The sequence below is a fragment of the Podarcis cretensis genome (assembly GCF_951804945.1).
Source record: "Podarcis cretensis genome assembly, chromosome: 10".
Lineage (NCBI taxonomy): Eukaryota > Metazoa > Chordata > Lepidosauria > Squamata > Lacertidae > Podarcis > Podarcis cretensis.
In genome coordinates this window covers 15,845,943-15,872,010 of record NC_137179.1, presented here as the reverse complement: position 1 = coordinate 15,872,010, position 26,068 = coordinate 15,845,943, and the positions used below count along the sequence as shown (strand labels likewise).

The 26,068-nt window shown below is 42.6% G+C and overlaps 1 long non-coding RNA gene across 1 annotated transcript; it reads left to right on the top strand.

Annotated features, from left to right (window-relative positions):
* Window positions 1-1,597: 1,597 nt before the first annotated feature.
* Window positions 1,598-9,356, top strand: LOC307225381. The gene is made up of 2 exons (XR_013842955.1): window positions 1,598-1,717; window positions 8,991-9,356. It is a non-coding gene; the product is annotated as an uncharacterized lncRNA (long non-coding RNA).
* Window positions 9,357-26,068: the final 16,712 nt, after the last annotated feature.

Here is a 26,068-nt window from a genome sequence, read left to right as displayed (position 1 = left end):
CCAAAGGGCAAAGATCCAGCAGCACCAGCATGAACCTGAAAATCCCTGTGCAGGTTCAAGGTATCCTGCCATGGCAAACTACTATTGCATACATTCAGGAATTGCTACCATCACCTGATATCTGCCTTCACCACACTTGGTAGGTGTACACAAAGGTAAGGGGACCTCAGGCCGCAGGCAGCCTGGCCTAGTGGGAAGATTAATTAAGTGACCCAGCAAGATCGGATCTGATGAAGCATCACTTGCTACAGAGGAAGTATTACAAAATAACTTCCTTCAAGGCAGACAGCTTCTCCATAGGCAAGTGGTATGTTTTAGCAACAATATCCAACTGGATCCCTAAATAAAATGGGAATATGGGCAAAAGGTATTGAGCTACTGCTTGCCAGCTTCCAGCCCCCGCTTGGGCAGGGGGCATCTTGTGCTGCCATCATGATATGTAAATTTACAGGGCCGACGCTGGCCAGAACCCCTAAAGAAGTCCCGATAAAGCTGCCGCCGAGCCAGCTTCCTAAACACTTCCAGCAACTACACACTCCGTGCAATGCAAAAAACACGCTTTGTGCAACGCAACTACACACTCCGTGCAATGCACACACAAACCCTCCGTGCAATGCAACTACACACTCCGTGCAATGCACACACACTCCGTGCAATGCAAAAAACACACTCTGTGCAATGCAACTACACCCTCCATGCAATGCACACACACACACACACACACTCCGTGCAATGCAACCACACCTTCCGTGCAATGCAACCACACCTTCCATACAATGCAACAACACACTTCGTGCAATGCAACAACACATTCCATGCAATGCAACTGCACACTCTGTGCAATGCACACACCCCCTCCATGCAATGCACACACCCTCCGTGCAATGCAACTGCAAATCTCTCACGCAATGCAATTGCAGCCCGTGCACCTCCGTGCCCTGCAACGCACAGAGCAAACTGCAATGCGGGCATGCAAAGGTGCTTTCTCTCACTTGCATATTGCAAACATGGCGCCCGTTACATCCCTCGCAGTGAGGTAACCACCAAAAGGACCTAAGTGTCCAGGTAGAGCAGTGGGGGAGCATGCAGCTGTCCCATACAGGGACCAATCCTGCAACCTAGGCATTACCTGCACTATGCACTGACCCAGTGAAACCAATGCTTCGTGGACCACATGGGGACACTATTCAGGCCGGAAACGCTTCCAGGCCATCAAATTCTAGGGCAAAGCCCTAGGATCACCTGCTAGGCCAGGCATAAATGTTTCCAGTGAAATAGCAGAGTTGAGGTAGCCCACAGCTTGTCCAGGTACCCCTGCTTGCCCTTTTAGAGGGAAGCACCCCTCCAAGAAACCCAAAGTTCTTTTATCATAAATGGGCCGAACTACCCAGCAACAGAATAGCCCAAAAGGAGCAGTTTGTTTTGTTATAACAATGGATAAGAGGGGGATATGAACCCTGTCTCCCAGGTCCTAGTCCTACACTTTAGCCACTAAGCCACAATGGCTCATCTCTAAAATGGCAGTCGCCACTATCAGGGCAAAACAAGCTTAAAGAAAATAAACTTGTTCAGAAACAGCATAGTTCAAGAGCATATACAGAGTGCTCATAGTCCTTGGAGGCACAGGGAGCCTCTGGGGCCCTCTGTCTGCGTCAGATATACATTAGCAGCAACTGGGCCTGCAAGCAGATACATTCCTATAGCGAGAATGAGTCACGTGTCAGAGACTTAACAATTAACTGCTACCTGTAGCAGACTTAGGCTTGGAAGTTACATGCAGGCCGAATAGGCCTCCCTGCTTCTGCTCTTGAGATTCTTAGTCTTGTTGGGGACTTCAGAATACAGACCAGAATGGAAAAATCCAGGCAGCAATATTTCTTTAAAAAAAGTCTTTTATTCAGTTTGAATTTTGTCAGACAAAATACAAAAAGGGGTGCATTCAGGAAGAAATGAAAGAATGCCCACGAACACCAGGGGCAGACAGTTTTTATACCCTTAGGCAAAGCAAAGTTCAGCCCCTTGACCCACCCCTTAAACATTCCCCTTTATGCATATTCATTAAAAGCTCAACCAATGAAAATTGGTTTTTGCCTCGTTCGGTTCCAAGCTGCATTATACACTAGGTGGCGCTGCGAGCTTAAAAACTATTTGACCTAATTGCTGTTTCCAGTAAATGCTCTGGCCCCCTGTTTATCAGAAAAGGGGTCTTGTGGTTTTAACAGTTTCAGGCCTAGGTCTGCATTTAGAATCCTGCGGTGGGCAGACATCCTGGGCAAACAGACAGTTTCTCAGAAACAGCTCAACTACTAGCAAAATCCCCTGACCGCATCCTCTTGCAAACTCGCTGTGTTGCAAAAATATTGGGTTTTTTTGCACTTCCGGAGGCGGCGCGAACGGCAATGGCTGCCCTTTCCTAGTCGGGAGAGGGAAGCTCCGCTGAAAACGGGTCGTCCGCTGCGGCGAAGCGGAGACCCATCTTGGAAAACCACAGGTGGCAGAAGCCTGTGGTCTCGGGACCTGGCGGGCGCCAGGAGCAGCCCCCAAAACGTTGAAGGAACCCCGTAAGGGGCTCCAGATCGCGGAGGGGGTTGCGGCGCTGTGGGTCGTTCCGCAATCGGCGGAGTGAAGCCGCGCTGCTGCTGCCGGTGAGCGCTGACCTTTCTTCCTAAAACTTCTGATTCGGAAAGCAACAACCTGTGAGTAATAAGGATTTTACAAAATTTTGAGACTTTAAAAGTATTGAATTTGGCTGAAAGCGGAGTGACGAAAAATAGGAAGTCCGTCTTCCGCTGACACTGAACTTCGAAGCAAAGAGCTGGAGGAGTGGAGGCAAAGAGTGAACTCTTAACTTAACTGATCTGTGCACCCGTGGAAATTATTTCTAAGCAGAATAAGGACTTTAAATAACTGATTATATGACCTATATTTGGACTGGGATACCTTTCTTCTATTTGGATTACAATTTAAGCAAGAAACCCAGGTGTTGGAACTGCCTGAGTAACTGAGCAGTCAGTCTGCAGGGTTGGATACTTTGAACTTAAACTTTGAAACAATCTGGGAGTTTGGACTGGCTACTTTGAAGCACCTTTTGGAATACCAGTAAGCACTATCTGAAACACTGTGGCTTTTTAAATATTAACTCTGCTAAAACCTACCTTATTGAAGGTTCCTGGACATTAAATTAGATCTTATTATTTTTATTGGAATTGATTTCTTCCCTAAAGACATTTTAAGCTCCCCCTAGAGGATTTGGGATTTACAGCAGTGACATTGTTTTACTTTCCTTTTCCCGGCCTCCTGTTTGACTGTTACCATCTGGGCAGTTGTTTTCTCATGGGAACAACTCAGCTTGACCTTGATTCTTAGATAACTTTGGAATGAGTGGCGCAAGGAAAAAGGGACCGAGAACCAGACAAACAACTTTAACCGCAGTCTCTCAGGCACGTAGATCATCTGTGCCTGCTTTGCTTACTTTGCCTACTCTGACTTCTGAGGAAGAAGCCGCTTCTCTGCCACGGGCAGGGGAGGGAGAAACTGAGGAATTACAATTGGAAGAGATGGCCTCAGGAGCAATTGGCTCTACTTTAGAGAAAATTCTTGAAAAACTGGAAGCTTTGGACAAAAAAGTTGATCAGCAAACAGCTAAAATTGACCATAACACAGAATGTTTGAATAGATTAACTGGACAAGTTGCACAGAATGTACAAGCAATTGGAGAACTGAAGGAGACTGCAGGGGAAAATCGGAAATTGGCTGAGGATACCAGCCAAAGACTGGGAAATTTAGAAAAAGAGGTAAGACCACTCAGCAAACAAGTAGGTGAACACCAGACCTATCTTTCCATGATAGAACTGCGGAACAGGGAGACCAATTTAAGGATAAGGTCGGTACCAGAAGTGGAAGAAGGCAACCTAGCTGAGTTTTTGACTAAAGAATTTTCCAAGTTTTGGAACTTAGAGGAAAAAGATTTTAAAATCATATCAGCCTTATAAGACTTATAAAGAAAGAGAAGCCCAGAGACTGTTTAATAATATTGAGATCAAAGGAGGAAAGGGACAAGATTTTGGGCCTGCATTACAGAAAGTCACTGGATATTTTGGACAAAAGAATTGAAATTTACAAGGATATCCCTAAACAACTGTTGGATCTTAGATCTGATTATTTGGAACTAGTAAGACTGTTGAGGAGCAACTCAATTATCTTCAGGTGGGATTTTCCCCAAGGATTATCTTTCACTTTTAGAGGGAAGAAGATTAAAATTAGAACATCGGAAGATAGAGATAAGTTTCTGTTCGCGTACGGAGAGGACCTTCAAAAAGGACTTGAATTACCCTCGGGGCCTGGAGCACCAGGGGAGCCTGCACCCTCGGACCCTGAAGATCCAGCGAACAAGGTACCACTCCTAGAAAAATAACCAGATTTATTCAGGATGTCTCTGCAACTTTTGAGCTGGAATATAAATGGCTGCAACATTCCGGAAAAAAGGAGGAATTTTTTTCATATATTAAAAAAGGAACAACTGGATATTATTTGCTTACAAGAAACACATGTGACTAGGCTCCACAGAAAAGTATTAATAAATAAAAGACTTGGCCAGGAATTTATATCTTCAGACAAAGTAAAGAAGAGAGGCGTGGTGATATATGCAAAGGAGAGCCTGTCACCTAATTTTTTATTTAAAGACAAACATGGAAGAATCTTGGCAATTGAAATACAACATCAAGGGGAAAAGATTCTGATATTAGGAATCTATGCACCAAATGAAGGGAAATCGGAATTTTTTAAGAAGTTGCATGAGACCATGCTGGATTATCTGGACTATGACAACATCATTATGATGGGAGATATGAACGGGGTCGTATCAACTAATATGGATAAGTCACAAAGCCATAATGTTACAAAAGACGGCAGACTACCAAAGACTTTTTTTGAACTGACAGACAATATGGAATGGATTGACATTTGGAGAACAAAGAACCCCTTGGGAAAAGAAGGAACATTTTTCTCTGAAGCCCAGCTGACTTGGACAAGAATCGACCAAATATGGATAACTAGAGGTCTGGCACCCAAGGTCAGAAAGGTGGAAATCTGCCCAAAAACCTGCTCCGACCATAACACATTGAAAATGGATATGACACTATTACCAACCGGCTCCTTTAGATGGAAGATGAATGACAACTTGTTTAGAGATCAGGAGACTACTAAGAAGGCCCAGAAAGTTTTGAAGGACTACTTTGAGATAAATATGAACACTACGGTGGAAAAAAGAATTATTTGGGACGCAAGTAAAGCAGTGATGAGGGGGTTCTTGATACAACAGAATGCTGTAAGGAAGAGGATACAAAACGACAGGAAAGATAAGATTTTGGAGAAAATAAAAGAACTAGAGAAGAAGTTAAGATTAAACCCGAAGTCACAGCCGATCTTGAGAGAAATCAAACTTCATCAAGCACAATATACTAAACTGATAAATCAGGAAATAGAGTGGAAGATTAAATTAATGAAACAAAAAATTTTTGAATCGGCAAACAAATGTGGGAAACTGCTAGCTTGGCAGTTGAAGAAGAGACAAAAATTAAATACAATTACAAATTTGGAAATTGAAGGAAGAAACATTCAGAACCCCATGGAGATCAGAAAGTGTTTCCAGAAATACTTAAAAAAATTATATACTCAAGGGCCGCAGGATGAGGTTGAGATCAAACAATTTTTGGAGAAAAATGGACTTAAAAAATTGTCACAAGAAAATAGATCTCTCCTGAACAGTAAAATAACACGCCAAGAGATTGAACAAGCCATTCAAAACATGAAATTGGGCAAATCTCCAGGACCAGATGGGCTAACCTCCAAGTATTATAAGATATTAAAAGACTATTTGATACAACCACTGATGGAGGTTAGTAATGAAATTATGGAGGGGAGGAGGGCGCCGGAATCGTGGAAGGAAGCATTTATCACATTGATACCTAAATCGGATTCTGAAAAGACACAACTTAAGAACTACCGTCCCATCTCCCTTTTAAATGTGGATTACAAAATATTTGCAGATGTCCTGGCAAGTAGACTTAAAAAAGTTTTAAATGAAGTAATTCATAAAGACCAGGCAGGCTTTCTCCCAGGTAGACACATGTTCGCTAATACAAGGAACATTATTGACATTTTGGAACTTTTGCAAACAGATATAAATACAAAAGCAGTGCTAATTTTCATAGATGTGGAGAAGGCCTTCGATAATATCTCTTGGAAATTTATGAAGGGAAACTTAAAAGAAATGGGAGTGGGTCGGGGTTTTGAGAATGGGATTGATGCAATATATTCAGAACAAAAGGCTAAATTAATAGTAAACAATGTGGTTACAGAAGAGTTTAAAATTGAAAAAGGAACACGACAAGGCTGCCCGATCTCCCCTTTGTTATTTATATCGGTTCTGGAGGTGCTCTTGAATATGATTAGAGGGGACCGGTTGGTGGAAGGGATTCAGGTCGGAGCGAAACAATATAAACTTAAAGCTTTTGCAGGTGACCTAGTTCTGACCCTGCAGGAGCCAGAATCTAGTACAAAAAGAGTACTACAATTGATTCAAGATTTTGGTCGGGTGGCGGGATTCAAACTAAATAAACAGAAAACTAAGGTACTGGGGGAAAATCTGACAGATACAGAGTCGGAACGGTTTCAGAGAGAAACAGAATTAACTGTGGTTAAAAAAGTAAAGTAAAGGTAAAGGTAAAGGTACCCCTGCCCGTATGGGCCAGTCTTGACAGACTCTGGGGTTGTGCGCCCATCTCACTTAAGAGGCCAGGGGCCAGCGCTGTCCGGAGACACTTCCGGGTCACGTGGCCAGCGTGACATCGCTGCTCTGGCGAGCCAGAGCCGCACACGGAAACGCCGTTTACCTTCCCGCTGGTAAGCGGTCCCTATTTATCTACTTGCACCTGGAGGTGCTTTCGAACTGCTAGGTTGGCAGGCGCTGGGACCGAGCAGCGGGAGCGCACCCCGCCGCAGGGATTCGAACTGCCGACCTTTCGCTCGGCAAGCCCTAGGCGCTGAGGCTTTAACCCACAGCGCCACCTGCGTCCCGGCAGGTAAAGTACCTAGGGGTAAATATAACAGCAAAGAATCTGAGTCTATTTAAGGATAACTATGAAAAATGTTGGTCTGAAATTAAGAGAGACTTGGATAGTTGGACAAAATTGAAGCTTTCTTTGTTAGGCCGAATTGCTGCTGTTAAGATGAATGTATTGCCAAAGATGTTGTTTTTGTTTCAAACATTGCAGATTGTGGACAAGACGGAGTGCTTCCGGAAGTGGCAGAGAGATATATCTAAAATTATCTGGCAGGGCAAAAAGCCCAGAATTAAGTTCAAGATACTAACTGACGCGAAAGAAAGAGGGGGCTTTGCCCTGCCAGACTTAAAGCTGTACTATGAAGCCGCAGCCTTCTGCTGGCTAAAAGACTGGCTACTTCTCGAAGACACTGACGTACTGGACCTGGAAGGTTTTAACAATGCTTTTGGTTGGCATGCATACTTATGGTATGATAAGGTTAAGATCAATAAGGTCTTTAAGAACCATATTGTCAGGAAAGCAGTATTTAATGTCTGGACAAAATACAAAGACTTATTGGAAAACAAAACTCCGAGGTGGCTTTCACCTCTGGAAGCTAAGGCCCGAAAAAGACCCAATATGGAGGCCAAATGGCCAAAATATTGGGAAATATTAGAAAAAGATGGAGACAATTGGAAATTGCAGAGTTTTGAGAAAATGAAGGCTAAAGTGCGAGACTGGTTACATTACGCTCAGATTAAAGAAGTCTTTAAAAATGACAAAAAGGTAGGGTTCCAGGTGGAGAAATCGAAATTGGAAACAGAACTGTTAGAACCAAAGACTAAGGTACTTTCAAGAATGTATAACTTGCTGTTAAAATGGAACACACAAGACGAAATGGTTAAATCGGTTATGATAAAGTGGGCTCAGAACATTGGGCATAATATTATGTTTGAGGACTGGGAAAGGTTGTGGACCACTGGGCTGAACTTCACTGCATGTAATGCTCTGAAGGAAAATGTAATGAAAATGATATACAGATGGTACATGACCCCAGTTAAACTTGCCAAAATATACCATTTGTCTGATAATAAATGTTGGAAATGTAAAGAACATGAAGGAACATTCTTTCACCTCTGGTGGACCTGCCCTAAAGTGAAGGCCTTCTGGGAAATGATATATAATAGCTGAAAAAGGTATTTAAGTATACCTTCACTAAGAAACCAGAGGCCTTCCTTCTGGATATTGTCGGCCAGAAGGTGCTAAAGAAGGATCGAACATTTTTTATGTATGCAACAACAGCAGCAAGGATACTTATTGCTAAGAGCTGGAAAACTCAAGATCTACCCACATTGGAAGAGTGGCAGATGCAGCTGATGGACTATATGCAACTGGCCGAGATGACTGGTAGAATTCGAGACCTGGGAGAAGAGAGGGTTGAAGAAGACTGGAAGAAATTCAAGATTTATCTACAAAAATATTGTAATTTGGTTGAATGTTAAGAAGGATGCTAGATCACAAATAATTGCCTACCATTGAATTAGATTTGAATTTGACGATAAGTGAGATTAAGGAAAATATAAATTTTTTGGAGAACTGTTAGATTTTATTTAAATGAGTGGACATAAGATTGCAAATAAGTGGGTAATTTGCTTGGAAATTTTTTTTTGTAAAGATGTAAGTGGGAGCGGGAGACGTGAGGGAGTCCAAAGAAGTGACGAAATTATGTTATGATATATGTTATGTTGTTTATTAAGCATTTGTATTCAAAAAACTTTAATAAATATGTATTAAAATATATATATATATTGTTTTTTTGCAAGCAGGGGAGAGAGAAATGTCTTTTTAGCTTTTAGTTTGCTCTCTAAGATGGCTTTCAGCTTATAAAATGGCTCCAGCCTGGCTCTCCAAAGTGGACCCCTGGTCTTCACTCCTTCAGTCTCATAGCAATATTAAAGGAAGCCAAATTAGTGCTCCCACCCAAGGCTAGCTTAAAATTTGGCCAACAGTGCTGCACACACTCAAAATAAAGCCAACCTTCGGGGATACTATAAACGAAAGTGATTCCAGCTAAGCTGGGAACAGCCCTGACTAGCCCCACAATTTCAACAAGAGAAATGGGGGAAACCTTTTTGCGAAAGAAAGCCCCTATTGGGGGCTCTCTCCCTATTGGGAAAGGCAAGCTACAGATACAGGGAGAATCTTCCCACAGGGCAGGGTAAGGGGTGGGGTGGGAAATCGAACAGGAAAAGGGGGGAATTAAATTATTTAAGGGACTAGAGAGGATTAAAAAGAAAGGGGAAATAAAGAAATGTAACCAAACAATGAGAAGATTGTCCAAGTGCTCCATGTGATCCGGTGCAAAACGGCCAAGAGGACGTCCAACCTCTGGCCCCTGTATTTAAAGACTCTGACCCCTCCTCCAAATTGGCAACAATCAAAACCCCCCAGCAACCCAATTTTAACCACTTAAAGGCTTGGGTTCCTCACCAAATCTGCCCAGTAATGGCAGGGTGGCTTGTTCCCCCAACCGTAACACGTGCTCTCTGTTAGGGAGAACACGCTTTGCCTGACTCTCCTGTCAATGTTTGGATTTGGGTCAACCACACATGGCAAATATTTGGTTCACTTCTAATTTAGTTCTTGGAATGCAAAGAGGCAAGGGAGTTGCATTTACATTCCTTTGCACCTAAGCTGGGCGCTCCAGATTGCCCACAAATCAGATGTGATTAATATAGGCAGAGGATGGTATGAAGATAAAGCACACAGGGATTCATCTGCTTACATGTGCAGAACGCTGATTATAAATTGGATGAGTTTCTATTGCCATGGCAGGATAACCCTGAACTTCATTGTGTCTAATCAGAAATGTTATGCTCAAAATCCTGAGAGAATGAATATAGATTTAAAAGACATTGGCCTTCAATGAAATTGGAGGTCAAGAAATGTATGATGCACACCCACACACATGAAAACGTAGGGGGCAATGAAATATGTAGACTGTGACACCACAGCAGGGCCATATCTACTCTGAAAATTAGGTTTCTTTAATTCAGCTGAAATAAAATTGATTGGTTTTCGTTTTTGTGATTAACCTATTTCATATTTATTGACTCCTGGATCTGATTGCTTATTTATCTGGTTTGTTTCACTGGAGTGGGGTTTTTTTTAAAAAAAGTATTGCGAGCCCCATTTTGCAGAAGAAAGACAGGAAACGATGAAATAAAGCACAAAGGTGATTCAGTTTTATGGGCGGCATCTAGTCATGTCCTCCCACTTGCTCAAAAGAAATTTTCTTGTCAATTGGGACTTCAAAGTTCCTCTTCTCCCTTTAGTACATGATCGTGCTGGCATCCAACCATGGATGAACATCCTTTGCCTTCCATGATGGGACTTCATCTTGCGGCCACCCTCACCCTCAATATCTGCTTCAAACCATCTCCAACCTTCTGGACAGGAATGCAAACTTGAACAAAAGTCGGGGGGGCAGGTAAGCCCCACCCTGCATAATTGATCACATGATGTGGTGCACACACACCATTTGAACGGCAATGCCCATCAGCTTGGGAGAGGCAGGTTCCTCAAATATTTTATGGGGGGGGGCAAAGCCCCCTTGGCCCCTAGTCGTTCACTCCTATGCCTCTGGAGAAGATTCTTTTTTTTGGGGGGGGGGGACACAGAGAAGCCTGCAGCTTCTTTCCTACTGGTCAAGGGACACCTTTGAATTTCATGCAATGGTTGCATATTTTAATATAGTTTTCCTTTGTTTCATTTTTTAAAAAAGCATTCCAACAGTGTAGACCTGTAAATGTCTCCTCACAGGTAAGTCTCACTGAATTTAATGAGACTTGGACTTCCGGGTTGGCGCCATCGCCGAATGGCGGACTCCCTCCGAGCTCTGGAGGGAGTCTGCTCGGCAGGGGCTGGGTTCTACCGCGCCGGCGACGCGGGGACCCTCAAAAACCATGGGCGCTGAAACCCATGGGCATGGTGACTCGGCTGGCACCGTTTGCGCCCCCCCCAACCACACGAAGGAGCCTTTTTAAAGGCTGCGGAGCGGGTGACAGGGGGGTGGTGGTGCTGTGAGTCCTCCGCTTCCCCTGCCGAGCGAAGCCGCATGCCATTTGGCGGAGAGCGCTGACTTCTTCCATTGAAAATCTGGACTTAAAAGAACAACCCGTGAGTAATTGGAACTTGGATTAAAAAGGGGAATAATTTTTTTCTTAAATTTGGAGCGAGCGGGGGAGGTATAAAAAGGAAGTCAACCTCCCCCCTGTTGTAGAGGAGCTAAAGCAAAGGACCTGACAACTAAGATCGAGCGCAACCTTTTCTTTTGATAAAGATCTTAATTTCGCGATGGAAAATTATAAGCTGGGCTGGAGGAGAAGAGTGGAATGTGAATTAAAATACAACCCCCCCCCCCCGGAAGCCCCAGGAGCGATCCGTGAGAGCACCTGGAGAGGAGAAATAGAGGTTTTGACAGCTGTCAAAGGAGCTGCCAAAACTGAAGAACAAAAAGAGAACTTTGTTACGAGGACTTTGCTGGTTACATTTGTTATAAATTGGATATAAACTGTTTAAAACAAGGAATAATAAGTTACTTTGACTGGTGGGTGAGATCGGGAATGAAACTGAGTCACTATAATCCCTCTAGAGGAGCTGTGGGTTATTACAAGTATCGCTGGCATGGAATTTGAATCGGACATTTTATCTCCTGGGAAACTGCAGAAATGGAACACTATTTTGTCTACAGAGGTCTACACACTAAAGGAGACAATAGATTTATCTATTGAAGAATGGAAGGGACTTGACGTAATGTTTTGTTCCTGAATTACAAAGCCTCTGTAGAGGAATTACAAGCTTTTTGGAATTAGAACATTTGTGCAGGAGAGCAGGGGGAAAAAAGAAAAAAAAAAAAGAGGAGAAGAGAGAACATCAAGAACAACAAGAAAAACAAGAACTGGACAAAGTTGGAAGATAGACCCTTTCTAAGATTGGACATTTGAAATTAAAGATGATTAAAAGACGGTAAAGATTACTAAAAAGACGGCAAAGCGGACTGGTGAAGGATTATGGCTTAGATTATGGTTCAGATGTGGGAGCTCCAGGAGATAGTGGATTTGATGGACATTTGGAACGCAACCGGGAAAGGGGGGAGGGAAATTTGGAATCCAAAGGGTGTTAAATTATATTTTATTCTTTCTTTAATTCTTTTATGTTAATCTGTATCTTATATTAAAGAGGGGAACTCGTGGAAGGGAACAGGTCGATTTTAGGGGATGGGAAAATATTTTTTAAATTGGGTTAATGATAATAATTTTAAAATTTGGGGTAAGAATTTGTTGAATCTATTTGAAAGAATTGGAATACAAGTGGGTGGGGAGGGGGAAGTCCTGGAAAGATGATATTGAAAATAAGGCCTTAAATTTGGATGTTTTTCTTTTTTTGTTATATTTGAAAATCTTTAATAAATATTATTTTAAAAAAATGAATTTAATGAGACTTGCCTAGTGGTAATATCAAAACAGCAGATGAACAGAGACAGTGTGGTGCAGTGGTTAGCATATCGGACTAGGAGACCAGGGTTCAAATCCCTCACGTTGCCAAGAAGAAGAAGAAGAGGAGGAGGAGGAAGAGGAGGAGTTTGGATTTGATATCCGGCTTTATCACTACCCAAAGGAGTCTCAAAGCAGCTAACATTCTCCTTTCCCTTCCTCCCCCACAACAAACACTCTGTGAGGTGAGTGAGGCTGAGAGACTTCAAAGAAGTGTGACTAATCCAAGGTCACCCAGCAGCTGCATGTGGAGGAGAAGAGACGCAAACCCGGTTCACCAGATTATGAGTCTACCGTTCTTAACCACTACACCAAAGCTCACTGGTTGACTTTGGGCCAATTGCTGCCTCTTAGCCTACCTCACAGGGTTGTTTTGGGGATTAAATGAGGAGGCATGAACCATGTAGCACCTTGGAGAAAAAGGTAGGATATGAATACAATAAATAAGTATAATTTTTTGTTGCTTTCTCAATATCTGTACTTTATGAATCTAATTATTTCAGGTGGTGATACATTAAGGTATTGAGATAAAAAAAATATTCCATGTCTCACTTTTTTGCATCAAAGGGAGCAGGAATCACAATTTTTTAAATACAAAAAAATAACCTTATACAGAACAATTTCTGTATAGCAGATACCTAAAAAGCTGTCAAATACCACTGTTAACTATAGTAATTTATTCTATAATTTAATGTAGGCCTGACCTCTGTCACAAGTTAATACACCATGAAGAATAGTGTGCAAAAACAGCTTATTAATGAATTGGAGGAATAATGTGACATTGTTTTTGCCATGTTCTTGTGAAATATCTTAATACCAGAGTTAGCAGAGCTGAGACAATTTTCACTATGTAATTACGTCTTGTCCATATCTTGCTAACTTGTGCTGTGATTAAGAGACTTTTTTTAATTATGCCATCCAGAGACAGTTGTTTAATTTCGTTGCTGGGGTGGGGAGAGAATCATACTAGGCATGATCACTGTAATGTTTAGTCACGTTTACAGTATGTACGTGTGTATGTATATATGAAAAATCATTGTGATCATAATGGCCCGGTTGACTGATTGACAGCTCAGGTTAGCTTTGCTAGACCCAGGCTGGCTATACTAGACACAGACTGCTACCAAAAAACCCATACAACTAGCAAAAGAAGGCTGTGATGCACTGATTTCTCCTTTCACCTTTACACTCCTTCTCCAGTCCCTCCCAACCCCCTACCCATGATGCACCTAGAAAACCCAGATATAGGACAAATGAGAGAGATTGCAGTGGAAGAAGAAGAAGAGAAGAGTTTGGACTTGATATCCCGCCTTTTACTCCCCTTAAGGAGTCTCAAAGCAGCTAACAATCTCATTTCCATTCCCTTCTGTGAGGTGAGTGAGGCTGAGAGACTTCAGAGAAGTGTGACTAGCCCAAGGTCACCCAGCAGCTGCATGTGGAGGAGCAGGGAAGCGAACCTGGTTCACCAGATTATGAGTCCACCTCTCTTAACCACTACACCACGCTGGGGGTTGATTAACCATAACCCTACCCATGACATTTCCTAGGAATAAGGTAGAAATGGGTTCAGCTTGCATCTCAATGTAAGCCTTCCTTAATTTTCAGTTCCTGAAACAACAGAACACAAACACAGTCTTTCTTCTAAATTTGAACTTCTCTGGATTTTGTGCTGCAGCCCTCCCACAGACCCAAAATGTGTACAAAAATGCAAATATTAGGGAAAATTGGCATTTCTGTTGTTATTGCTCCTCCATCTGCTTCAAAAGAGAATGGAACGCACCTCTAGAGTAAAGTCAAATCACTGGAGAGTCACAGCCCCCACTGTGGCATCAGAGACCGGAAACTCGAAACTGCTGTTTCCCACATTGTTTTTTATCTGTTAGCCTCCGCAGGGCACAAGCCTGAGCAATGAGTATGGACTGCCCAGATGACAAGACCCTACTGTTCTCGGCCTTGCTGATGTGGTCCAAAGGAAAGCAGAGCAATACACTTGCCACCAGGTGGCTGCAGGAGTTGCCAGAATGAGGCGTACAAAATGCTATCAAACTGTCTTAGGGGCTCAACTCTGGATTTGTGCAGGGTTTTTTCCTTAGCCTTTTCATTTCCTGAAGATGTCCCACAAGGCAGCAGATACAGATTTCTCCTCAGGGTTTACTCCCAAAGCCTTCCTCATGAATGAGTGCAGTCGTACCTTGAAAGTCAAATGGAATCTGTTCCAAAACGTTTGACTTCAAAAGTGCGGCTTCTGATTGGCTGCAGGAAGCTCCTGCAGCCAATCAGAAGCCATGAAAGCCCTGCCGGACATTCAGCTTCCAAAAGAACGTTCAAAAACTGGAACACTCGCTTCCGGTTTTTGATTGTTCAGGAGCCGAAAAGTATGAGATCTGGGGCATTCAAGAACCAAGGTACAAGGGTATAACTGAAAGGCAGCAGAAGTTTAGGGACAGAGTTTTCCTTCTCCTAGATGGGCTGCATTCCCAGATAGACAAGCCCTATCTGCCCCTCACTTCCCTCTACAGCCCATGAAGAAACTGCCTTCTTGACTGTTGGACCCGTGATCTCATCTACTCAATCCGCCAGAGCCGATCTTCGCATGGAGTGGAAGTCCCTAACTCACTGAGGGCTTGAGACCCATCGGCTACTCTCACCTGGTCTAGCCAGCTATTCGAAGCTGTTCTCAGGTTGTTGCCCCTGTCACTTGCTGACAGATTCTAGGAGCCCCAGGTGAGAGCTGAGTGCAGGGTGGGGACCAAAGGTGGACTAACTACCCCAGTAGGAGCATGAAGTGTCCCCCACCAGAGGTACTGCCCCTCCCCTCAGGCCTCATTCACCAAAATGTGGACAAAATTGCAAATATTGTGGGAAATCAGTGCTTTCCCCCCCCCAGAGGGTACTCAGGGGTATGAAGTACCGGCACCTCTTTGTTGTTGTTGTTGTTGTTGTTGTTGTTGTTGTAAAAAAGTGTGGCACTTACTGTAATGACTTCATGGTGAGTACCAGCACTTATTTTTCTGGGGGAGGAAGCACTGGGGGGAAAGGATATAAAAATTTATGAAAAGATACAAAAATGCATTATATTAAAGGGAAATGTATATTTACCATTCCACATGTGTAAGAAATTGATATTTTAGTGTGGCAGAACCTATACTTCGGAACTCCCTGCCTCTTGACTTCTGGCAGTTGTCTTCACTGTGCCCTTTTGGGTGTCTGTTACACAGGTCAACTTGATGCCGCCTTGATCTGAGCCACTAGGTGGGTCAGAAAGGCTGTGTACAACCTACTTCTATCACAAACTGACGTTGCAAAGTGGCAAATTGAACTTAATATTGGAAGAACAAAGGAGAGGGAGAAACGGAAACGCTCACACATCCATCCCAACTCCTTCTATGCAAAAATCCAAGGCAAAAGAACTTTAGGATTGCTGAAGTTTCTGGAAGTCTTTTTGAATTTAGAGGAATCAGCTACAGAAGTTGAAAAAGTTCGGCTCTGCTGAAGTGACTGGCTTCCTCTGTTCCAAAACATTTCTTGCATTTCACAGAAAATGCAGCTGGAGGTGTCATCATGACTAGGCGTTTTTTATAGTGCAATAAAAATTGAGAGTCACCATAAATTCTGATTGCTAAAAACTCTGGCATTTATAGCATCGTCTACAAGGACATATTTTAAAAAGCGCTATTCAGGATCAATGCAGCAAGTTTTATTTAGTTTAAGAAGTAAGATCAGAAAGCCAAACATTGACTCTCCTCCTGTAGAGAGGGAAGATATAGTGGCTCCATTTGAAGGAAATGAAGGAATTGGGGAGCGGTGTTTTTCATTTTAAAAAATAAATAAATCCTAAGCAAATTCATTAGTCCCCCAAAGTGTGAAATCCTCGTGTCTTATTCAAATGAAACTATTAATTAAAACCCGTAATTAGCATTTGCCAAATTATGTCTAATACAGATTGTTAATAATAGTATCATGTATCAAGGATGCAAGCACATTATAGCATTGCTTTGAAGTTTCAGTGTGCGTGTAATTGATTTGCATATCGTTATTTTGATGTGAGGTCTCAGTGCTATGGGCAACTGTTGGCTGAATACATCTCTTTTTTAAAAAAAAAAAAAGGAGGGGGGAGGACCTGCATTCATAATGCATTTGATAAAGATTTGTTCCACTTTGGATTTTCAAACCTATAGGAGATTGCATTCTTTTACATCAAACTGCAAAAAAGGGAAGAGGGGAGCCTAGCAAGCTACCTTATACTGAGTCAAACCACTGAGCCAACTAGCTCAGCAGGCCGGCCCAACTAGGAGGCAAGGTGAAGCAACTGCCTCAGGTGGCAGGAGCAGATGATCCTGATGTAGATCTTCCTTCCCTCCTTTTTCCTGATGTAGATCTTCACTTACCCCTTCTTCCCTGGCAGGGAGGGGCGTGCCCTTTGGTGGTTTGCCTCAGGCAGCAAAATGCCTTGGGCAGATACTGTAGCTCAGTATTGTATACAATGACTGGTAGCCGCTTGCCAGGGTTTCAGGCTGGGAGTTTTTCCCAACCTTTCCCAGATATGCCAAGGAATTGAACTGGGATGTTCAAACCTTCTGCATGCAATACAGATGCTGTACTGCTGAACTACAGCCCTTCTCCATGATCAGCAGAGGTGTTCCCAACTGGCATTTCCTCTGTGATCCTTGGTCATCACATTTTTTTCTTGTCACCCCATTTCTGAAGGGATGAGATTTGCATCTTGGCCCAGGAATAAACAGATGAGACACCTTTGGCTGCAGAACAATGAAGTGGGTAGAGGTGTCTCTCTCTCCCTGTCTTAAAGGTAAAGGTAAAGGCAAAGGGACCCCTGACCATTAGGTCCAGTCGTGTCTGACTCTGGGGTTGCGGCACTCATCTCGCTTTATTGGCTGAGGGAGCCGGCATACAGCTTCCGGGTCATGTGGTCAGCATGACTAAGCTGCTTCTGGCGAACCAGAGCAGCACACGGAAACGCCGTTTACCTTCCCGCTGGAGTGGTACCTATTTATCTACTTGCACTTTGATGTGCTTTCGAACTGCTAGGTGGGCAGGAGCTGGGACCGAGCAACAGGAGCTCACCCCGTTGCGGGGATTCGAACCGCCGACCTTCTGATTGGCAAGTCCTAGGCTCTGTGGTTTAACCCACAGTGCCAGCCATGTCCCTCTCCCTCTCTTATAATGCTAGAAATTGGGGGCATCCAATGAAGCTGAATTTTGGAAGATTTAAGACAAAATAAAGGACTTCTTCCCACAACACATGGTATCTATCGTCCATCTACATCTATCTATCATCTATCTATCATCTATCTATCTATCTATCTATCTATCTATCTATCTATCATCTATCTATCATCTATCTATCTATCTATCATCTATCATTTATCTATCATCTATCTATCCATCTATCCTCTATCCTCTATCTATCATCTATCTATCAGTCAATCAATCTATCATCTATCTATCATCTATCTATCTATCTATCTATCTATCTATCTATCTATCCATCCATCTATCCATCTATCTATCTGTCATCTATCTGCCAGTGTACTGTCTCGCCAAAGTGGTGCATGCTCTAGTTATCTCTCGCTTGGATTACTGCAAGGTGCTCTATGTGGGACTACCTTTGAAGGTGACCCAGAAACTACAACTAATCCAGAATGCGGCATCTAGACTGGTGACTGGGAGCGTCTGCCGAGCCACATAACACCTTTCTTGAACGATCTACATTGGCTCCCAGTACATTTCCGAGCACAATTCAAAGTGTTGGTGCTGACCTTTAAAGCCCTAAACGGCCTCGGTCCAGTAGACCTGAAGGAGCATCTCCACCCCCATAGTTCAGCCCAGACACTGAGATCCAGCGCCGAGGGCCTTCTGGCGGTTCCCTCATTGCGAGAAGTAAGGTTACTGGGAACCAGACAGAGGGCCTTCTTGGTAGTAGCGCCCTCCCTGTGGAACGCCCTCCCACCAGATGTCAAAGAGATCAACAACTACCTGATGCTTAAATGACATCTGAAGGCAGCTTTGTTTGGGGAAGTTTTTAAGGACTGATGTTTTAGTGTATTTTTAATCTCTGTTGGGAGCCACCCAGGGTGGCTGGGGAAACCCAGCCAGATGGGCAGGGTATAAATAATAAATATATATTTATCAATATATATTGATTTTTACACATTTTTTCCAGCATATCATCCTTTTCAACATCATTTCAAATTCTTTGGTTATCTCAGCATGAGACTTCCTTCAACCTCGACTGATGGTTTTCTAAAATCCTTTCTAATTCTGCATTTTATTACTATAGTTATTGCTATAAATTCAAATCTTTTATATATATATATATAATATTTATTCAAATTTTGAAAGTTACAAAAAGGAACAATAAAAAAGAAAAATAATAAAGACATAAAATATACACACAAACAATTAAAAAAAAAGCAGATCAGACCTTTACATAGCTTTCTTTCCTTTACTTATTTCCCTGACCTCCTCACACCTCCCTTTTTTGTATTCTAGTTCAATTAGATGTTTCAGCAAATCCTTTCCAGCTTTGTTTTAATCCTAATAATTTATCTTAATATACTGTAATTCTCGTCTTTCACCAATTAATAAATCAATTTTAACCTAATCCTTTATATCATTTCTGCTAAAACCACATTACTTTATTCCAACAACCTTCTAACATTCCTTAATTTTACAATGTTTCTGTAAATAAACTTTAAATTTTTTTCAATCTTCTTCCACCAACTCTTCACCTTGGTCTCGGATTCTGCCAGTCATTTCCTCCAATTCCATATAGTCCATCAGCTATAAATTCAAATCTTAAAATATACCTATTCTTAATTCTTTTCACAATAATTTATATAATTCTTCTTACAAAACTTCTTGTAACCCTACAAGCGATGTCAATTGAGTACATTCCCCCCCCAAAAAAAATATATCACAAACTTCTTCCAATCCTTTAGGAAAGTCTGGTCCTGTGGTTCCGAATTTTCCCGGTACAGTGGTGCCCCGCAAGACGAACGCCTCGCAAGACGGAAAACTCGCTAGACGAAAGAGTTTTCTGTTTTGGAGGTGCTTCGCAAAACGAATTTCCTATGGGCTTGCTTCGCAAGACGAAAATGTCTTGCGAGTTCCTGCGGGGTTTTTTTCCTCCCCCCCTTTTTCTAAGCCGCTAAGCCACTTATCCACTTATCCGCTAAGCCGCTAAGCCACTAAAAGCTGCTAAACCTCTAATAGCGCTAATCCGCTAAGCCGTCAATGGGCTTGCTTCGCAAGACGAAAAAACCGCTAGACGAAGATACTCACGGAATGGATTCTTTTTGTCTTGCGAGGCACCACTGTATCTATCTATCTATCTATCTATCTATCTATCTATCTATCTATCTAGTAGCCTGCTAGTGATTCCTGATCTGCCAGTTGAAGTCCAGTGCTGTAGGGTATTCTAGCAAGGTTGGCCTAAGACCAGAGCCCACAGAAAGTAGATATTGCATAATATCACAGCAAGAATACAGCAGCTGCTAGTTGATCTCTCAAAATGTCACAGAGTGTCTGGCAGTAAGGCTGTGTTGCTTTTGCTAGAACTTGAGATGATGACTCTCTGCCAGGAGCTATGAGACAGGGAAATATAGTGGTGCCCCGCAAGACGAACGCCTCGCAAGACCGAAAACCCGCTAGACGAAAGGGTTTTCCGTTTTGGAGGCGCTTTGTAAAACGAATTTCCCTATGGACTTGCTTCGCAAGACGAAAATGTCTTGCGAGTTCCTGCGGGTTTTTTCCCCTCCCCCCCTTTTCTAAGCAGCTAAGCCGCTTATCAGCTGATCCGCTAAGCTGATAAGCCGCTAAACCGCTAATAGCGCTAATCCGCTAAGCTGTCAATGGGCTTGCTTCGCAAGACGAAGAAACCGCTAGACGAAGAGACTCACGGAACGGATTCTTTTCGTCTTGCGAGGCACCACTGTATCTATCTATCATCTATCTATCTATCTATCTATCTATCTATCTATCTATCATCTATCTATATCTCTATATTATTTGGTTTTCCAGTGAAAGTTTACATTCAAACACAAGTCATAATCACAAAAATATAGGATTTCCACAAATCCTTGGACTTCCCTCCCCCCCCTCGGTGGGTTCCACTGTTAGTCCGGTTCCACTGCATCTTATATTGTCCTCTATTTTTTTAAAAAAAACTTCATTGTACTCATAGTTCTTGTTACATTACAAGTGTTATTGCAGTCCTGCTAATGATCTTAACTGTTTACAGTGTTCTCCAAGGTAACTTATAAATTTTCTCCCTTCCTTATTAAAGTTTTTATCTTCCTGGTTTTTGATTCTTCCAGTCATTTCTTGCCATTCTGGCATAGTCTTGCTGAACCATTCTTCTCTGGTAGGGATTTAATCTTCTTTCCATCTCCCCACAACAAGTGGTTAAACTGGAATTTGTTCCCACAGGAGGAAGTGTTGGCCAACAATTTGGATGGTTTGAAAAGAGGATTAGGCAAATTCACAGAGGGTGGGGCTTACAATGGCTACAAACCCTGATGATTATGATCTACCTCAGCTGTTGGAGATGGTCCACTTCCAAACACCAGTTGGTGGAAACAGCAAGGAAGGAAGGATTCTGTTGCACTCACATCTTGCTTTGGGGTTTCCCATAGGCATCTGGTTGTGAGAACAGGAATGCTGGTCTAGCTGGACTACTGGCTAATCCAGCAAGCTCTTCTCATGATCAACAGAGCCACAACTTTTACTCCTTTTGATAAGGAACTCAGCTGGTAAACACTGGAAAGTTATGTACTGAAAACGTTCCCAGTTGGGAAGCAATGGAATTCTTGAGGTTTTGCAGAACTACAGCCTCTCCTTACAATCACCCCTAAAACACTACAGACATGTGAACTGCGCATGCATGCAATCACGCAAGGGTGAAGGAAGGTAGGGAAGAATCAATGTATGTTCACCCCAGTGAAAGGAGTCGTAACTACTGCCTTACCCAGCCACTCCAAAGCATCCCACTACTGGGCATGTTTGCCAGGCCATACTCAAAAGTTGCCTCTTGTTGAGCACATGATCGTTTCCGAACATAGTGTACCTTCCAAAGGGCCGGCCCTACTGTTAGGTAGAGTGAGAGAAGCACCTGAAGTGTCAGCAGCAGCTCCTGATTTTTCCTTCTGAGCCCACAGTTGTCCTCCCCTGTTGCCATGTGGCTTCTCCAGGATTGGACCCGCAACAGGATATTTAGTAATGGTGAGAGGCAGATGATACATCCAGCAGAGATTGATTAACTGCCTGCACAAATCTTTTCTCAAGTGAAATTCTCCTGCAAAAGTCTGTGATTTTTTTAAAGACTCTTTCTTTGTTTTCTTTGATATGCTGTTAAAGATTCTTCTGAGCAAAACCTTCCAAATTTGCCTTTACGGTAGCTTCATATTAAAATAAAATAAAAACCCATTCACAACTCTTTTCACTGACTAGTTGGACTGTAACTGATTTATTGGATAGAATAATTTATTTTTAAAAGTCTTTTAAATTCACTAAAAAGCTATATCCACTTAATGGAACAACTCCCCCCCCCCCCTTTTTACTTAAAAGTAAATTAATAATTAGAAAAACTGTGGATGGTGGGCACTGGGAGATGAGAGGAATGGATTCCATATCCCCCCCCCCCCCCAGGATTCTCACATCCAGTTTGTTCCTTTTTGGTTTAACTCCAGTTGCAAATTCCAGTTCACAGTTTGTAATAACAAACTGGTTTAACTCCAGTTGCAAATTCCAGTCCACAGTTTGTAATAACAAACTGGTTTAACTCCAGTTGCAAATTCCAGTCCACAGTTTGTAATAACAAACTGGTAAAATACTGAGAGGGTGGTGGTGGTGGTGAAACCTACCAAAAGCAATTATTTCAAACCTTTATTGTTCCTGTTAGAAGTGCTCAGTGCTTTTTTCTGGGGGTACGCAGGGGTATGCATACCCCTAAACATTTTGTGAATCTACATTTGGCCTTATTGAGGGGCAGTATTTCAATATGAGTAGGAAAATGAGAGTAACCCAAAACATTATTTCGGGGGGAAAGCACTGGACATGTTTATTTGGAAGCAAATCTCATTGAACACCATAAACTTCCTAGCAAATGTGCATCATATTGAGCTTGGGAGTGGTTATTTATTGGGAGATGAGCTTAGGAACAGCTAGGGATAGAGAGAGCGGTCAATGTCATGTGTGTTCATCCATAAATCTATTCATTCCTGTACCCACATTAATCTGTGATTTAAGTCCACATTAAAATTTGCATTTACTGCAACTTCTAAGCATTGCTAAACCCATGCTTTCAAGAAATTAAAAGAGTTTTGAGTTTAGAAATTGCAGATTTGCTGCAAGTCCCATAATCAAAACCATGCTTTCAAAAAATTAAAGGGTTTCTAATACCATAAGGGATTTTTTGAAAATAGACGGTCTGATGCACATTTCTTTCTTAACTCACTGCCCTCCCCATACTGAAACCTTTTTAAAGAAAAAAGCCAAGTAGAGCCACAGTTCTATTATTTACAGTATGCAAAGGGAGAGATAACCACTATCCCAGAGTATTTAACCAAACCATGAAAGCACTGAAGAAAATGAGCTTCGGGGCAGAGTCAGATGTTCTGAAAAGAGTGAGCATTAGAGTGAAGGGGAAACGGCCCAACTAATGAATGCACAAGTTAGATACATACTGAAAAAGTCATGCGGGCAAGCGAAGTGGTAATAATTCATATAGCCACTGATCGTGGTGGTGTTTCAGAGGTAACATTTTTACAAGGTTAAGCTGTCTTTGAACTTTTTCCATGAAATATTATGTGCAAACACTTCTTTTCTCTCTCACACACAAATCTGTCTTGTTCTTTCTTCCTGCATTAAAAATAAAGCCATTCCATTAGGGTGACTGCAAAACAAAATGTCTCAATTCATTAATGTTTGTCTTTTCCCATATTCCATCTGCACCACTTCCCCCCTTTTTCTTTTGCAATGAATGCATCAGTCTCCCCTGTTTGCTTCTGTAGCCCTTTTCTAAAAAACCTATTGCCATTTAAACACAGCCTTATTCCCCCAACCTGTTCGCTGATCTGAACTATTCTGCGGTGTGTTCTTTCTTTGGGGCATGGAAATTAGTTATTCTTATCATGGCATGTGAAATTTTCAAGTTGGAGACACCTCTTGGATCAGCCCCATAGGCTTGTAAGAAGGGTGTTGTCAACGTGACGAGACTCTCAATAAAATGCATTTGAAAATAAAATAAGCAGTTATTGATTGTCTACTGTGGATAGCCTCAAAGCTGTTCAGAGAAGCTGGTGCCTAGTAGAATATAGGAGCAAGGGAAGCCTACAGAAGAGGAGAGGCTATTGACAGTGCAAAATGGAGTGCTTTGTTATTATGGATATATATATACATAATAACAAAGGGATATATATATCCCTCCAACATTTCTCCGATGAAAATAGGGCCACCCTATTCCATAATAAGGGACGCAGGTGGCGCTGTGGGTTAAAGCCTCAGTGCCTAGGACTTGCCGATCGAAAGGTCGGCGGTTCGAATCCCTGCGGCGGGGTGCGCTCCCGCTGCTCGGTCCCAGCGCCTGCCAACCTAGCAGTTCGAAAGCACCTCCGGGTGCAAGTAGATAAATAGGGACCGCTTACCAGCAGGAAGGTAAACGGCGTTTCCGTGTGCGGCTCTGGCTCTGGCCAGAGCAGCGATGTCACGCTGGCCACGTGACCCGGAAGTGTCTCCGGACAGCGCTGGCCCCTGGCCACTTAAGTGAGATGTGCGCACAACCCCAGAGTCTGTCAAGACTGGCCCGTACGGGCAGGGGTACCTTTACCTTTACCTTTTATTCAATAATAATAATAATAATAATAATAATAATAATAATAATAATATAAATCATAGGTAAAGGTAAAGGTACCCCTGCCCGTACGGTTGTATAGTTACTTATCTCCTTGGCTCAGGGGTTACATAATTCCATACCCTCCAACATTTGTCCAATGAAAATAGGGGCATCCTGAGGAAAAGACAGTGTTCATAAATATGGGAGTGGTTGGGGCCAGAGGATGTGATCCTAACCACACACCCACACATTGATATCACCACCTATGTTGTAGTAATAGAGCTATCAGGGAGGCATAAATTCATCATAGTCATTCACTCTAGACTTTAAACATAAGTTGAGATGTGTGCTGGAGTCTAAGACAGGATCTGCATACAAACAGTGTATGGAAAACTGCTCTACTGTTTTATGGAGCAGCGATATTTTGTTTAATGCCTTTCAGGTGTCATAAAATGGCATTAGAAGAATTTGTTATTTGGCTGCTGAACAATCTGAGCACTGGCGTTAACTCATCATAACACGGCAACTTTGAATGTTCAAGCACCATAAAATTTGGATATAAATAAGCCAGATCACCCAAATGAAATTAGAGTGTCATTTTGGCCCTTCAAAAGCCACAATATACTTTATGGATTTTAGATGTTAGCTCTCCCTCAGTCACATATTCTTATTAATCAAATTTCACCCCACCTTGTCCTCCAAGAGCTCAGGGCAATGCAGAGGACTCTCCATCCCCTTTGCATTCACAACTTTGTGATGTTTAGACTGAGAAATGGCAGTTAATGTCACAAGAGAACCCAGTGGGCTTCAAGGTTGAGTGTGGGTTTGAACCCAGACGTTTGGACCCAAGCCACAAGCTGATCCATGACACATCCACATGATCAGTGCTTTTTTCTTTAAAAAATGTTTAAGCGTACTCTCATTTTGACTAAAAAAAACACCACCATAATAAATAAATACAAAAATAAATAGAGTAAATGGACAAAGGACTCACAAAATGTTTAGGGGTATGCATACCCCTGCCTTGCTCCCCCCCCCCACCAGGAAAAAGCACAAACATCTTTTGGTCTCATACTCTCGTGCATGCACAAGAACTCGGGACCGAAAAAGGAGTGCCCCGATTTTGGTGCCAAGAACGTTGGAGGTTACGCCTTACAGAAGACAGTCCTCTATTGTAAGGACAGTCAAATCACAGTCCTCTAATTTAAGCAGTTCTCTGTTTGAAGGGATGACTCTTGTCCAAATCCATTTTAAAAATGAAGAACCATAAGGAGGGTGAGCAGAGCCAGTGGGGTAGCATAGGGGGGCATTGCCTTGGGTACATTTTTTTGAGGGGGTGCCACTATACAGTGGTGCCTCGCAAGATGAAAAGAATCCGTTCCGCGATTCTCTTTGTCTAGCGGTTTTTTCGTCTTGCGAAGCAAGCCCATTGACGGCTTAGTGGATTAGCGCTATTAGCGCTATTAGCAGCTTTTAGCGGCTTTTAGCGGCTTATCGGCTTAGCGGATCAGCTGATAAGCAGCTTAGCGGCTTAGAAAAAGGGGGGAAGGGGAAAAAAGTCGGAAAAACTCGCAAGACATTTCGTCTTGCGAAGCAAGCCCATAGGGAAATTCGTTTTG